The following is a 16,569-nucleotide window of genomic DNA, read 5'->3' as shown; positions in this document are numbered from 1 at the left end:
ATGTTCTTGGATCACATACCTGCAGGAGAGCAAGGGAAGCAAGACTGGGCAGAGGAAGACGTTGAACTGTGTGATACAGTTGCCCTAGCAACTTCAGCTAATCCAATGGGGAGACTCTGAAGCCAGGATGGCCTTTCAGAGATGTCCCACCTTTAGGCAAAGAAACCATGCCTTTGGGATTTTTTGTTTTTTTTTATATTAAATATAATTTATTGTTAAGTTGGTTTCCATACAACACCCAGGGTCCATCGCAACAGCTGCCCTCCTCCATGCCCATCACCCACTTTCCCCTCTCCCCCACCCCCCATCAACCCTCAGTTTGTTCTCAGTATTTAAGGGTCTCTTATAGTTTGCTTCCCTCCCTCTCTGTAACTTTTTTTTCCCCCTTCCCCTCTCCCAGGGTCTTCTGTTAAGTTTCTCAGGATCCACATATGAGTGAAAACATATGGTACCTGCCTTCCTCTGCCTGACTTATTTCACTTAGCATAATACCCTCCAGTTCCATCCACGTTGCTGCAGATGGCCAGATTTCATTCTTTCGCATTGCCAAGTAGTATCCCATTATACATATAAACCACATCTTCTTTATCCATTCGTCAGTTGGTAAGAAACCATGCCTTTGTATGCCAGCATCAACCAGTTATGAAACATAACCTTAGGTGATGCCGCATCTTCTGACCAGCAATGATTCCCAGAGAGGGCACAGCTGTCACCTGCTAGTAGCCAACACTCCAGGCAGATGGTGGAATAAGTGATTCATTCCTTAAAGGGCATCTGGGTGGCATGGCATGGTATCCACTCCATCCACAATATACAAAGAGACCTACCATTGAATTAGCACAAATAACGTTAAGTAAAAAAAAAAAAAAAAAAAAATCAATTCATAGAAAAGGAAATTCAAATGGGATATTAAATGATGCTCAGCCTTACGAGAAGTTAGGAGAATTCAGATTACACCAGCAAGATATTTTCTTTTTTTTTTTTTAACGTTTATTTATTTATTTTGGGAGAGAGAGATAGAAAATGAGCAGGGAAGGGGCAGACAGAGAGAGGGAGACAGAATCCCAAGCAGGCTCCATGCTGTCAGCACAGAACCCGACATGGACTCAAACCCACGAACCGTGAGATCACGACCTGAGCCAAAATCAAGAGTCAGATGCTTAACCGACTGAGCCACCAGGCGCCCCCCCCAGCAAGATATTTTCATATCAGATAATATATATTTTTAAAGACTGATGATATTCAGTGGTGATGAGAGCACAGTGAAGTAGACACTTCACATATTGCTACTGGGAATGTGTGTAAGAGCCTAACTGCACAAACTGGACAGTAGTTAACAGCACTGAAATTCAAAATAAAATGCCTATGAATGCCCCCAAATTAATACAGATTTTTAGATTCAATGCAATCCCAGTGAAAACCCAAGAAGATTATTTGTGCAAGTTTAGCTGATGTTTAAAATGCATATAGAAATGCAAATGGTCAAAAGCCACCAATGCCATCTTGGAGAAGAAAAGCAATAGCAGAGCTTTCATTACCAATATCGATACTTATAATAGAGAGACAGGAATTAAGAAAGGGTAGCATTGGTATAAGGATACACTAACAGACAAACAGAACTGAATAAAACGAGAAATAGATCATCTAGATTACACACATGGTCACCCAATATATAACAAAGGTACCAGTCGCTGAAATGGAGTAAGAATGGGTGGGATTTTCAATAAACAATGCTGGCTCAATGAATTAGCTTTCCAGATGAAAAAAAATAAATAAATCTTGACCCCCTGTTTCATCCTCTATTGAAAAATGAGCTCCAAATGGGAGATAAGGCAAAGCAATAAAGTTTCTGAAATAGCACTATCCAATAGAACTTTCCACATGTAATTGTTGAGTACTTGGAGCTGGACTAGTGTGACTGAGAAACTGGGTTCTTCGTTGTACTTAATTTCAATTGATTTCAATTAAAACAGCCGCATTTAAACTTGCGGTTCCTTATTGGGTGTTGCGATTCTACAAGATAACATATGAGAATATCTGTGATCGTTATTTGATGTGTTAACTTGACTGGGCTGGATCACAGTTTCAAGGGAGATGCTCTGGCAAGAGGTGAGGAACGGAAGGGAGGCAATACCCCTTTCGTGGCACACACAGACCTGATGTGGGTGCTGCTGTGAAGGGATTTTGCAAATGTGATTCAAGTTCATAATCGGTTGACTTTAAGTCAATCAAAAGGGACATTTTCTTTGTGGGTCTGATTAATCTGTTGGAAGACCTTTAATAAAGGGCTTAGGGCTTTCCCGAGCTCAGACTTTCCATATAGTGCCTGGGTCTGCAATGGCTCTCCTGTCCTTCCTGGATCTTCCTTCCAACCTGCTGTCTATGGACAATAAGCTTTACTCATGCGGTGCTGTTCCCGCCTGCTGGTGATCTTCCCATCCTGCCTGGCTGCCTGCCTGCCTGCGGCTCATGAACTATACAGCCCATGCCTGTGGGGTGCCAGCCTGCTCATGACCTTGCCTTCCTGATTGCCTGCCTACAGATTTGGGGCTTGCTTAGCTAGCCCCCACAAAATGCACTAACAATAAAGGAAATGATTGGCTCATTGTACTCCATTAAAATTAGGAACTTCTCTTTATCAAAAGACTGTATTAAGATCGTGAAGCAAGATCTGGACTGGAAAAAGATATTTAGGATATATACATATATATATATACATATGTATACATGTATATACATATACATATATGTATATGTATATATATATATTCTGAACATATTTATATAGTCTGAACATTATTTTAGAAGTGCCCTCTGGGGCGCCTGGGTGGCTCAGTCGGTTAAGCGTCCAACTTCGGCTCAGGTCATGATCTCGTGGTCTGTGGGTTCGAGCCCCGAGTCGGGCTCTGTGCTGACAGCTCAGAGCCTGGAGCTTGTTTCAGATTCTGTGTCTCCCTCTCTCTCTGACCCTCTCTTGTTCACACTCTGTCTCTCTCTGTCTCAAAAATAAATAAACGTTAAAAGTGCCCTCAAAGATAGGGACTTTAAAGGACTGATAAAGTAAGGTCATATGAGGGCCCTCATCCAACCTGATGCTCCATATAAGAAGAGGAGGTTAGGACATAGACACACACAGAGGGAAGACCATGTGAGGACACAGGGAGAGCAAGGCCATTTGCAAGGCAAGGAGAGAGGCCTCAGAAGAGACCAACACTTCTGACAATGTCGATTTTGGACTTCCAGCCTCCAAAACCGTGAGGAAATAAACTTCTGTTGTTTAAATCAAAAACCAAAACCTCCAAAATCAATAAGAAACTGAAACTCATTATCTTCTCTTATTTTTTATGAATAAAAGGCCTTAATGGAAATTTCACAAAAGGAAATATCCAAAAAGCAGCCAATGAAAAGGTGCCCACCTTCAGTAGTTACCAAAAAGTCTACAATTGGAACCACCATGAGATTCACATCAACCAGAATGGCTAAAATGAAAACAGAACCCACAACAATAACAGCAAAGTTTAAAAGCCTTATAACACCATGTGTCGATCAAGGTGGGAGGCCACTGGTTCACTCAGATGCTACTGATGAAAGTACACATGAGTGTATTTACTTTGGAGATCCAAGCAGAAAGGGTGTGTGTGTGTGTGTGTGTGTGTGTGTTCAACTTATGAATTCTTTTTTCATCTATGATTAGTGTTTTTTTCTGTTCTGTTTTGAAACTGCCAATTCCAAGGTCATATATTCATATACTCACAATATTCTCTTACGCATTTTCCTATGCTTTAATATTTAAATCTGTGATCCATGTCAAATTAATTTTTACCTATGTGAGGTAGAGATGGCCAAGGGTCATTGTTTTTCCATACAGATATTTAATTGCTCCAGACCCACTCATTTCTTGTTCACTGAAAAGATTCCTATTTCCTCCACTGAACTGCATTGGTGTCTCTAGTTCTTTATACCTTAAACTAGAGTTAAAAAGAAAAGGAAGGGGGCTCCTGGGTGGCCAAGTTAGTTAAGTGTCTGACTCTTGACTTCAGCTCAGGTCATGATCTCACGGCTCATGGGTTCGAGCCTCACATGGGGATCTGCGTGGACAGTGCGGAGCCTGCTGGGGATTCTCTCTCTCCCCCTCTCTTTCTGCCCCTCCCCTGCTTGCTCTCTCTCTCTCTCAAAATAAATAAAAATAAACCTAAAAAAAAGAAAAGAAAAGGAAGTTGCATGAAAAGATACATAGGATTATTCCGTTTTTTGAGTAAAAGAATAAAATAAGTTTGGATATTTTAATATGAGCATCTAGAAAGGTACAGAAGTTATACAAGGAACTTGTATATTTGACATTGGTTACCTTGAACAGGGTTGGAGATGGAAGGGATGGAGGGGCAGATTATGAACTATGTCCTGTTATGGCCTCTCCTCTGTATTATTTGACTTGTTATGTAATGTTTTTTCACTCCTGTAACTTACAAAGGCTTTGATAAAATGGTGAAGCAAGATAAAGCATCAGTAGAGCAAAACAAGGAGAGTAATCGTTCCCTTTTTTCAAATTTCTCTTCTGGCCCCGCCATCGTCTCCCTTTTATCAAAGATGTTTGTATCTTTGTCCTGATTGCTGCTCTTAAAAAGTGTGCCATCAAGTAGTGGGACCACATTATACTCATCTTTGCAATCCTGGTGAAGGCCTTTCCAGTACAATGGGAGGTTGTAAGCAGATGGGAGACAATGAGCAAAGCAGGGGTTTCGTCTCAGTTTGGCTCCTTAGGTGACATTGGTGAATTAATTCTTTTATGGTAAATAATTATTTCCTTTGCATGAATGCTAGATCATTATGTGGCTCCCTTTCATTTTAAAATCTCATTATTAATAGGAATATAAGCCTTTTAAACTAGATACATAATAAGATGAGTTCAAAAGGCTAGCTTTGAAAACTAGCTCAGCCATTAACATGGACTGCACTTCTTATATTCTGAAAGCCATGCTGAGGATTCATCTGTTTCTCTCTTTTAACTTTTGCATCTAATTAATCTTTGTCTGAAGGGCATGTTCCTGGTATTCACAAGCATGCCTCAGTGGTGCTAATGTGCAGCAGAGTGACCTTGAGTGAGAAAACAATTTTCACCCAATCATCTTCCAGCCAATTATCTCCAAAGGTACAGAGAAGGAGTATTTATTATGCTCTCCTCTCTCACAAGGGAAAAACATCGAAAAATTAATTGTGTTTCCCTTGGAGAGATTATAAACCTTCACATAATATATTATGAAAGGGCAAAGTATTGTTGACGCGATTTTAATATACCTTGGAATTTTCAGGCAGCCCTGAGGGGATCTCCAAATACTGTTTAGTTGTCTATAATGTATGCTTGGTAAACAGGAAACTCCTAGAACAAGGACCTAAGTGCTGAAATGAGAGCCTTTTTTTAAAATACATATGGAATTTTTACATGTGAGCAGAGAAGTCATACTAATGCGCACTTAACCAAGTGGCATCTGGGCCCCAAAGAAGGAACACAAGGTTGGCAAGAGACTTCTCCAAAAAATTAAAAAGGTTTCAGATCAATAAACGCCAACACCTATAATGCTATGCTTTTGTCTTAGAAGTGATGCCAACACCAGGAACACAAGAAAGTAGGAAAAACTTGAAAACTCACAGCCTGGTGAAAATTGTTTGGGATTAAGAGAAAATTTTAAAACCTATTTACAGGACCACAGTCAAGTCTCCAAAAGGAGAGTTGTGTCCATATGATCGTGTCATGTGGTTTTTTTTTCAATGTTTGTTTATTTATTTTTGAGAGAAAGAGAACACAAGCGGGGATGGGGGGGGCGGGTGGTGGGCAGAGAGAGAGAGGGAGACAGAGAATCCAAAGCAGGCTCCTCGCTGTCAGTGCAGAGCCTGGACTTGAGGCTCGACCCACAAACCATGAGATCATGAGTTTAAGTCAGACGCTCAACTGACTGAGCCACCCAGGCGTCCCAGTGAGATACGTGCTGTAAAAGATGGTTCAAAGGAAAAATATCACGTAAATATCTCTACAAATGCCCCAAAAGAATGTGATAAAATTCCACATCTTCTACTGCTAAAACTCTCAGGGAAAAAAAAAAATCATAACAATACTTATATTGCAATTACACTTTTTATGGAGCATATTCTTTAATAAATCCAAAGCAGAGAGTACAGGGAGGAAGTAGTTGAGGTTGGAAATTAAAGCAGGGGTTATATCGTGGAAGTTCTTGAATTTCTTGCTAAGGAATTACACATCATCTTTTGCAGGTAAGATGAGTCCAGACAGGGTTGCAACATGATCAGATGGATGTTTAAGAAAAATAAATCCATCCAGGGAGAAATGCTATGAGTATCTCTATACTTAACTAGGGGGCGCCTGGGTGGCTCAGTCGGTTAAGCATCCGACGTCTGCTCAGGTCATGATCTCAGGATCCGTGAGTTCGAGCCCCGCGTGGGGCTCTGTGCTGACAGCTTGGAGCCTGGAGCCTGCTTCGGATTCCGTGTCTCCCTCTCTCTGACCCTCCCCCGTTCATGCTCTGTCTTTCTCTGTCTCAAAAATAAAAAAAAAATTAAAAAAAATTTTTAACTTAATTAGAATAGAGTGATAATACATAGCACTTATATAATATATGAAATATCATTGTTTTATTATGTTATGTATTGTTTATCATATTGTATTATATTATGCTACATTATATTGAAATTATATAATTAAGCATGTATATAGCAATTAGTATGAACCAAACACTATTCTAAGCATTTTTTCATACTTTTAACAGTTTTTAATGAATTTCATGCTGACAAAGCCCTATGAGGTAGTGTTATTATTGCCATAATATTCAGATGAAGAAATTAGTACTAAAAATTTAAGTGGCTTGCACAAAGTCACAGCATGTAAGTAGCAGAGCCAGAATTTGAATGAGGATAATTCCTTACATGATGCATATCTCAAACCAAAGGCTACCATCATGCTTAATAGTGAGAAACTCAATAAATTCCCAATAAAGCAAAGACAAGGCAAAGATGCCCATTATCATCAGAAATATTTGTTCCGTTCTGCAAGTACAAGTCAATACAAGTAGATAAGAAAAAGGAATCCGCTGGGGCGCCTGGGTGGCGCAGTCGGTTAAGCGTCCGACTTCAGCCAGGTCACCATCTCGCGGTCCGGGAGTTCGAGCCCCGCGTCGGGCTCTGGGCTGATGGCTCAGAGCCTGGAGCCTGTTTCCGATTCTGTGTCTCCCTCTCTCTCTGCCCCTCCCCCGTTCATGCTCTGTCTCTCTCTGTCCCAAAAATAAATAAACGTTAAAAAAAAAAAAATTTTTTTTAAAAAAAAAGAAAAAGGAATCCGAGGAATCAATATTGGAAAAGAGAAGGTAGAATTTTTTTTTTTGCCACGATTTTGTGAGTGTAAGTTTTGAAACCTTAAGCAAGAAGGAAAATTAGCAAGGAGACTATTCACAAAACCAGTGTAATTAGTACACACACACAAAATGTTAGCTGTCTTTGCACAAATACAAGTCGCTTAGAATTAAATAAAAATAAAACATAAAATACAATAAATCACTTAGAAAACACTGTTTAGAAAATGTCACTGACATTGGAAAATGTCTGTGCCCTTTAGGCAAAGACCATCATGAACATACCTAGAGGTGGACAAGTTAAGTTTGTTGCTCATTGTTGTGAAGGAGAATGCAGGATGCAGGCCACAAGGGATGATCTCAGCAAGACGGTGGTAGCAGGGACTTATTACACGATTCAGGCTTGCGTCTGGGGCTTCGGGATAGAGTCCAAATGAGACTTTGCTCAGGATTGCATGCTGTCCGGAAACGAGGGTAATTCTGTGATTGAGTATCTTAATCAATCTCTAGAAAGAGAGGAGATTCAAGTGAGGCCAAAGCTCTTGAATTGATAAGGAAACAGCAGTCACTCATGCTGGGTGGGAGAGGGGTCCCTTCTGTGCTTTGGAAGAGTTCGTGTTTCCGTCTGCGTTCAGACATGATTGCAGAGTGGTCTGGCCTTTGTCTTGATCGGGGTTGCAGAATGGTCTTGTCTGGCGTTGGTGGTCTACGAAATTGTTGTTGTTTACACTCACCTGGAAAGGGCCAAGTCAGTTCCCGGATGTCAAGCACTGCTTTCCTCTTTCTCAAAAGGAATAAAAGATCTCAAACTGTACAAGTTAAGACGCTTGGGGGAAAATTTAACAAAGAGGGGGATGTATGGTTTTTGCACTTATTTCTGTGTGGGTTATGTTTCACAATATTTACTTTAATAATATATTTCTTTGATGTAATTTGAATGTATCAAAATTAAATTAATTTATTTAAAAATCTACTTCCTCAAAAGAACTATGATTCATAAATAGCAAATATATAAGGAGAACACAGTCTGTATTAGTCAGGGATCTCCAGGGAAACAGAACAAATACAATATATATAGAGATATATACAAGAAGAAATTTATTATGGAAATTGGCTCATGCGGTTATAAAGGCTGAAAAGTCCCACAGTCTGCTGTCTATGAATCAGGAGACCCATGGAAAGCCAGTGGTATAATTCAGTCTGAGTCTGAAAGCCTGCGAATCAGGAACTCTGATGTCTTAGGGCAGGAAAAGATAGACATCCCAGCTCAAGAAGAGAGAAAAAGAATTCGCCCTTCCTTCACTTTTTTATTCTATGTGAGCCCTCAATGGATTGGATCATGCCCACCCACACTGCTTTGGGTGGATCTATTTACTCAATCTACTGAATCAAATGCTAATCTCTTCCAGAAACACCCTCATAAGCACAATCAGAAGTAATGTTTTTAACAGCTATCTGGGCATCCATTAGCCCAGTTGACACAAAATTAACCATCACACAACCTTTCTTTATAAAGGCATTTATGATTACATTTAGCACCCATGGAATGATCCAACATCCTTATAGAGAGAGGAAGAAAGAGATTGGACTGTAGAAGAGGCAAGGATGACAAATGAAGCAAGATGTTGCATGGCTGACTTTGAAGATGGAGAAAGGGACCACGAACCAAGGAATGCAGGCAGCGTTCAGAAGCTAAAAAAAAAAAAAAGAGAGAGAAACATAGGGTGCCTGGGTGGTTCAGTCAGCTTAGTGTCCGACTCTAGATTTTGGCTCAGGTCATGATCTCACTGTTGGGGGTTTGAGCCCCTGCACCAGGCTCTGTGCTGATGGTGTGGAACCTGCTTGGGACTCTCTCTCTCTCTCTCTCTCTCTCTCTCTCTCTCTCTCCCCTCCCCCCCGCCTCTCCCACATCTCTCTCTCTCTCAAAATAAATAAACCAGAGAGAAAGAGAGAGAGAATGCAAAGAAATGGATCCTCCCCTAGAGTCCATACCTTGATTTCAGCCCATTGAAACTGATTTTGGATTTCTAGCCTCCAGAAGTGGAAGAGAATGAATGTGTGTTGTTTTAAGCCACCAGATTGGTGGGCATTTGTTACTGCACCAAAAGGAAATAAATACAGAGCCTAAGGAGAGTTTCTTAAAGGAACCTATAGCCAATAGAGCCACCATGCTGCTGAGATGGCAAGTCTCAATTCTGTTGCATTTAAAAACATGGATATTACCATTGTCCTTGGTGAGAGCCTTTTCCATCGAATGATAGGAATAAAAGCAGATGGAAGTGCCTCGAGAAAGGAGTGGGAGATGAGGAAAGCTCTCCTATGTTCTGGAATCACCACTGGAAAGAAATGAACATCTGAGGTAGCAGGGAGAATTATTTTCCATTCTTGATATTCTGTAGTGTTAGACCGAATAATGTGTGTCTTTGGGTTAAAAAATAATTAAAAATAGCTAGCTTTAAACAGTATAAATGAAAAAAAGAAATGTCATTAAAACAGCTAAATGAAGAATAGATAGGATAGGAAAAATTTGAAGGCAGGGAGGTCAACTAGGTGGCTATAACAATAGTTCAAGTGAACAGTTATGACCTTAGTTGAGGTAGTAGCTTTGACGGTAGAAAAGAAGGATAAATATGAGAGACATTAAGGAAAAGGAATTGCTGGGGCACCTGGAATTGCTCAGTCGGTTGAGTGTCTGGCCCTTGATTTCAGCTCAGGTCACGATCTTGTGGTTCATTCCATCGAGCCCCGTGTCAGACTCAGTGAGCGCTGGATTCTCCCTCTCCCTCTCCCTCTCTCTGCCCCTGCCCTGCTCTCTCGCTCTCTCTCAAAATAAATAAATAAACTTAAAAAAAAAAAAAGATGAGGTATTGCTGTGGGTGGGAATGCAAACTGGTGCAGCCACTCTGAAAAACAGTATGGAGGCTCCTGAAAGAGTTCCAAATAGAACTATCCTGTGATCCAGATCAGTATTTTTGTATCCTTTGGGTAAATACATGCTTTTTACCCAAAGGATACAAAAATACTTATTTGAAGGGATACATGCATCCTGATATTTATAACAGCATTATGTACAATAGCCAAATTATGGGAAGAGCCCAAAGGTCCATTGACTGATGAATGCATAAAGATGTGGTATATATATATATATATATATATATATATATATATATATAATGGAATACTACTCAATGATCAAAAAGAATGAAATCTTGCCATTTGCAACAACCTGGGTGGAACTAGAGTTTATTATGCTTAACAAAATAAGTCAGTCAGAGAAAGATAAATACTATATGATTTCACTCACGTGGAATTTAAGAAACAAAATAGGTGAACATACGGGAAAGCGGGGGTGGGGGGAAGAGAAGAGAAGGAAACAAACCACAAGAGACTCTTAACGAGAGAGAACAAACTGAGGGGTTGATGGAGGCAGGTAGGTAGGGGGATGGGTTAAATGAGTGATGGGCATTAAGGAGGGCGCTTGTTATGATGAGCACTGGGTATTTTACGCTTGTGTTGAATCACTAAATTGTACACCTGAAACTAATATTACATTGTATATTAACTAAGTGGAATTTAAATAAAAACTTGAAAAAGAGAAAAAAAAAAGATAAAATAAAAAAATATGAGGAGTTGGTGGTACTTGATCACCCATAATGTGAGTAGGGGCAAAAAGAAGTGAGGTAGCCTATTTTCTTGCTTGAGTGACTGAGTAGGAAAGGGTAACATTTATCTCCATAGAAAACACGAGGCCCAGACAGTCTGCATTATTCATTCTCATTTCCTGTGGGTTGATCTCCTTTTCTCCATTAAGTTATAAACTCATAATGTTTAGTGTTTAATTTACATATTCTCTGCCATTGTTTGTCCCAAGTTCCTGAGCCAGGATCTGTAGACAAGCCCCCTGTTTGGGGGCCAAGCATGCTCCCAGCAGAAATTTCTGGGTGCTCCATCCTGTGCTAGATATTGTGCAGGGCGTAGGGTTAATAGAATGTTCATATCTGTGGAACCAAGGTCCAATGAGTGCTGCTATGAGACATCTTGGTACGTCAAAAGCATGAGTTAGTAGAAAAGGAGACAAACCAAAGACAAGTAAGTCTGGGAAGATTACCGAGGCTTGCCCTGGGAAGGATGGCTAGACAGAGAAATCCATTGTCCTAAGGGCATATATAGCATGTCAGGCATTCTGACCCTGGGCGCCCAGGGTAAGGTCTTTGGGAAAGTCCAGTGTGGATGTCAGGTGGCAGGGGTTAGTTGGACAAAAGTTGATGACGTCATGTTTCTGAACACTGTCCATTCAAAGGTAGGCCTCAGGTAGTGGTGGAGGATATTGGGAGTGAGATCTGGTAACTTAAGGGAGGAGCTTGACAAGAATTTAGCAGGATCTCAACCCAGTTAAGTGGTAGGTGGATTCATGGCGAGACTGGGGGGCTAACTTGGCTGGGCTACTGCCTAGGTATTAGAGGAGAATACGCATTCCTAGCATACCTGACTCTTAGTGTGTTGCATTAAAACTTAATTCTAAGTTCCTCTTGATGTGAGCTGGAGCTTCAGCTATTTATGGCACCCAGCATTGACCCTGGGATTGAGACCAAGCTTTGTCTCAAGGGAAAACCTACCAACAACTATGAGGAAGCTGGACAGGTAAAGGAAACACCAGGAGAGAGGAGCTGGGGGCAAAAACTGACTCCCGGTCATTGTAAGGGTTCTCATTCAGACTGAGGAAAGAACTCTGACATCCCTGTGAAAAAAATACCCAGTGATACATGACTGCATCGGTAGTCACCAATTTCTAGCACAATGCATTCTTGCGTTTCAAAGAGGAGAGCAGAGATTCCTGGAACAGGACTTCTTTTCTCCTCGAGGAACAATGTAATAATTGAGATTGTTTTTCTAACTAAGAATATGATATAAAATAAATTGTACACATGGACCACAGTTTGTTATAGAAGCAAAGATACAACAACTGCAAGCCTGCATAACAATTGAAAAGAGTACAATTATGTGTCAAGTCCCATATAATGGGCAGAAATATATTGTGCACATTGATTACACAGAAGGGACTCCAATGTACCGTAAGGAGCATGTACAGCACATAAAAACACAGCTCTCATGAATCATAAATTTGACCTAAACTATTACGCTAAGTATAACAAACACTAATTAAACATTTACTTATCAATAAGTTCATGCGCCTTCTTCAAAAATTAAAGGGGTCTGTAAGGGATGGTTTTGCCGACTCATCTCTGTGAAGAGATACCCAGGAAAGCTGAAAAAGATGCCTTTGTCTTTCTTTTAATAAACTCTGCACTATTGAAGTAACAGCATATTAAAGGTTATTTCACTGTCCTTATGGATGTCTAAGAGTAAGGTGATATGATTTAATTCAACATACATTCATTGCTTATCTATTAAAGGTTGGCCCCTGTGTTAAGTACTAGAAACCTAGTGATAAAATATACCTAGGCTCACAGTCCCTTAGAATCAGCCTCTTCTTTTGGTTACCTCTCTCCTCAGAGCATATATCTTGGAGTATTCTCATTTATATCTCTCTCTACTCCACTAGCCTGCGAGTTACTTGAGAACAAGGTCTTCCTTTATTTATCTACGTATCCTCAGGTCCCAGCAATATGCCCAGCACAGAGTAAAAGTCCATGATTTTTGAGTTGAACCGTGGGTGATGTATTAGCTGTGATGATTTTCTTTCCTTTTGAAATTTAGGAGGGATCCAACATGATTAATTCTACCCACCCTGGACTCCTTTTAGTCTATTCAGCGCTAAAAAGCCGAATGTTGTCTTTAACCAAACATCAGACCAAAGTAGTCATGATGGGAGAGAGGAAAAAAACAAAAAACAAACCAGGAACGGTCGGTCGTTAAAGGCCTCTTTCTTAGTGTTCACTGCTACAGGGAAGAGAAAGCTATTGACAGCTATTAGAAGGACTTCACACTTCATTGGAAAACCATAAAAAACAATTACCAGGTCTTTGGCACAGAGTTTTCAAGAGGAGCTTCAAAACATCTCTCACAGAATTGCTAAGACAAGCATAAAACTGGAAACCCATTGTCTGCTTTCTTTTCACCTTTATACTTGGATTTTGGCAGTAGGACTCCAAAAGGCTAGGTAAAGTGAGAGGCAATGGAGGCATGGGTGTTGACTAAGGCACCGATTTGCCTGGGACTTATCAAAGAACAGAAATTTCATTCAAATTAGTGCCCCCAAAATGACGGGCAGTCAATAAATAGAGCTGCTGTGTTACATAAGGCTTGACAAAGGGGAAAATACAGAGCCTGAACATGGGGGAGAATTAGCAGAGGTAAAGGCCTCAGTATAGACATAGATTGATAGAAGATCCCCGTGATCCCTGGGCGGTGTTAAACCAACCTGCATGCAACAGGTTGCATGTTGTTCGCTAGTAGGTTAGATCCACAGGATGTGGCAAAATCAATGGAAATTTGGATCAGGTTCCTGAGGTGACTCAATATTTTCCTTGATTAACAATTATATTCCAAGTGTGGACTTCTAGTTAACGTAAAAGCATACATGTTTCGGCAACCGATTTCTGAAATGAAAATTCCATTTCAAATATCTTCTATTTCTCCTGCATATACCAACTGGAATTTAGTTTTTAATCCTGGCCCGTGAGGGCCCGTGTGAGTTATACACATGCTGAAATATGTGTGCTAGGCTTCCCCATCTGTGGGTTAATGAGAAGGTTAATTTCCAGTTAATTAGATGGGGTGTGGGAGATGAGCAAGCATTTTCAGGAGCAGACTCAGCAAAATCCCAGGAATCTGGGAAAGGAAAAAAAAAAAAAAAAAGCAGTGAAATGTGAATAGGGAGTTTCCCTGATCTTCCTTCCAATTTGCGTAAGTTCAAGCATTGCATTTCTGGGGCCCCAGGCAGCTTTAAAATGAAGATGGGAGTTCTTTCGCAGGCCTCAGAAATAAAATGTGCCATCTATACCTGGGGACAAGGCAATTAATCTCATTCTAGAACAATCTGAAGTGTTCATCCGATGAAATTCCTAGCCACTCCCAGCCTTTCGTGGCCTCTCAAACTCAGGGTAGTTGGACAGTTGAAGACTCATTTGGAACAGAAAGAAGCTGGCCTTTCTTCACCAGGGCTAAAAACTGCTGTACACACAATACTCGTCATGTTTTGGTCTCTGGAAAGATACAAGTTAGCTATAAGAAAAGCCGGTGGGAGAAAACAGGGAAATGAAGTTCCCCATGAAGTAAACTTACGATCAGACAACCCTATATTAGAAAGCAGTCTCTTTCGTCTCAAAGGCTCCAGATACTTGTTTTGTGACTCTGAATCTTTTCAACAAAGCTGTTTCTTTATTTATGCGCATTTCATTTTGAGAACAGGTCCAGTATTTAGAATGAGAATCTACCAATGACATGCAGGCCATTGACCTTGACACCAAGTAACTCACCGAAAAAGCAATTCAGTAGAGAGTACGATATATAAAATCATTCCTCCGTGGGAGCCAACAATGAGCATCCTGGGTATCAATAGCACTTGGTGTTTTCTTCTATTCTATGAAGTACAGCTCAGAAGATGGGCTGGCCTCCATTTTGCCTTTACTTGCTGGGTATCTACTAACGCCTGACTAATACATATTGTGAATGTCCATTGGATGCTAAGTAAATTGGCGTTTGTGACTTTGCAATAGATTTTAACACACATACAAAATAAAATCAGAAGTCATCGTCATCTCTAGCCTCTGTCCAAAGGATAGGAAGAGCCAGAAAATTTTAAGAGCTTACTCTCTACTCTCCCATTTTCAGGTTTATTTTCTTTTGGCTCCTTCTTGTCTTAAACACACGAAAGTTACTTTGTTTCTCTCTTAACATCCGATAATTGCTTAGAATTACTATCATGCTTTCCAACTCCTTTGCTCACCATTGTGTTTTATATTCTACACATTCTTTCTGGATTATTACTGAAGCCCTTCCTTTTATTCGTTCACCAAGCTTCAATGAATAGTAATCTCTCCTGGTTCTCATATAACTCTAATGCCTTTATCTGACATAGAATTATAGGGTAACAAATATTTTCCCTCAACACTTTGGAAATACTATTCTTTCTGTCATAACTGGCCAAAAACCCACACCCTATCTTTCTAAGTAAGCTCTTTCATCCTTGACTGCTTAAAAAAACCTCCAAAAAACAAACAAAAAACACTTGTCTTTGTTTTTCTACACATGTATTACAGTGTATCTAGTAACTCAGAATCCAAGTTTCACTTGTATGTTCCTCCTTGACTCAACTAACAACTTTTTTCTTAATTTCCAATAGATAGTATTTTCTGATTGTATGTTTAATTTCTGGTATTATTGAACTGGAACAAGAGAATATTTATTGTCCTTTTTTCTCCCTTTGGAATGAACTGAAATTTTGTTTTGATTTGTTTTGTTTTTCCTCATAGACCAACCAATACATGGTCCCTTTTCTTCATGATTGTTTAATGGGGACTAAAAAAAGTTTCCTCTGTATTTTCAAGGTAGAGTTTGATATGTAAATATTAGGTCCGTCTTATGAAAGACTTTTAGTTTCATGTCATCAGAAAACAGTTGGGGCATACTTAAATTGGGTAACTTGAAGAGAGATGATTTTTATTTTATTTTATTTTTATTTTATTTTATTTTATTTTATTTTGTTTTATTTTATTTTATTTTAATCCAAGCTAGTTAACATATAGTGTAATAATGGTTTCAGGAGTAGAATTCAGCGATTCATCACTTACATATAACACCCAGTGCTCATCCCAACAAGTGCCCCCCCTGCATGCCTGTTGCCCACCTAGCCCATCCCCCCGACCTAACACCCCTCCAGCGACCCTCAGTTTGTTCTCTGTTTTAAGGGTCTCTTATGGTTTGCCTCCCTCTCTGTTTTTATCTTATTTTTCCTTCCCTCCCCCTATGTTCATCTGTTTTGTTTCTTAAATTCTACATATGAGTGAAATTACATGGTATTTGTCTTTCTCTGACTGACTTATTTCACTAAGCATAATACACTCTGGTTGCAGCCACGTTGTTTGGCTATTGTTAGTGCTGCTATAAACATTGGGATGCATGTGCCCCTTTGAGTCAACATTTTTGTATCCTTTGGATAAATACCTAGTAGTGCAATTGCTGGGTCGTAAGGTAGTTCCATTTTTAATTTTTGAGGAACCTCCATACTGTTCTCCAGGGTGGCTGCACC

The sequence above is a fragment of the Lynx rufus genome, unplaced genomic scaffold, assembly GCF_022079265.1.
Source record: "Lynx rufus isolate CCGP_SWC_20201006 ecotype Redwood Valley unplaced genomic scaffold, mLynRuf1.p SCAF_14, whole genome shotgun sequence".
NCBI lineage: Eukaryota > Metazoa > Chordata > Mammalia > Carnivora > Felidae > Lynx > Lynx rufus.
Note: the sequence above shows the minus strand (reverse complement) of the source record.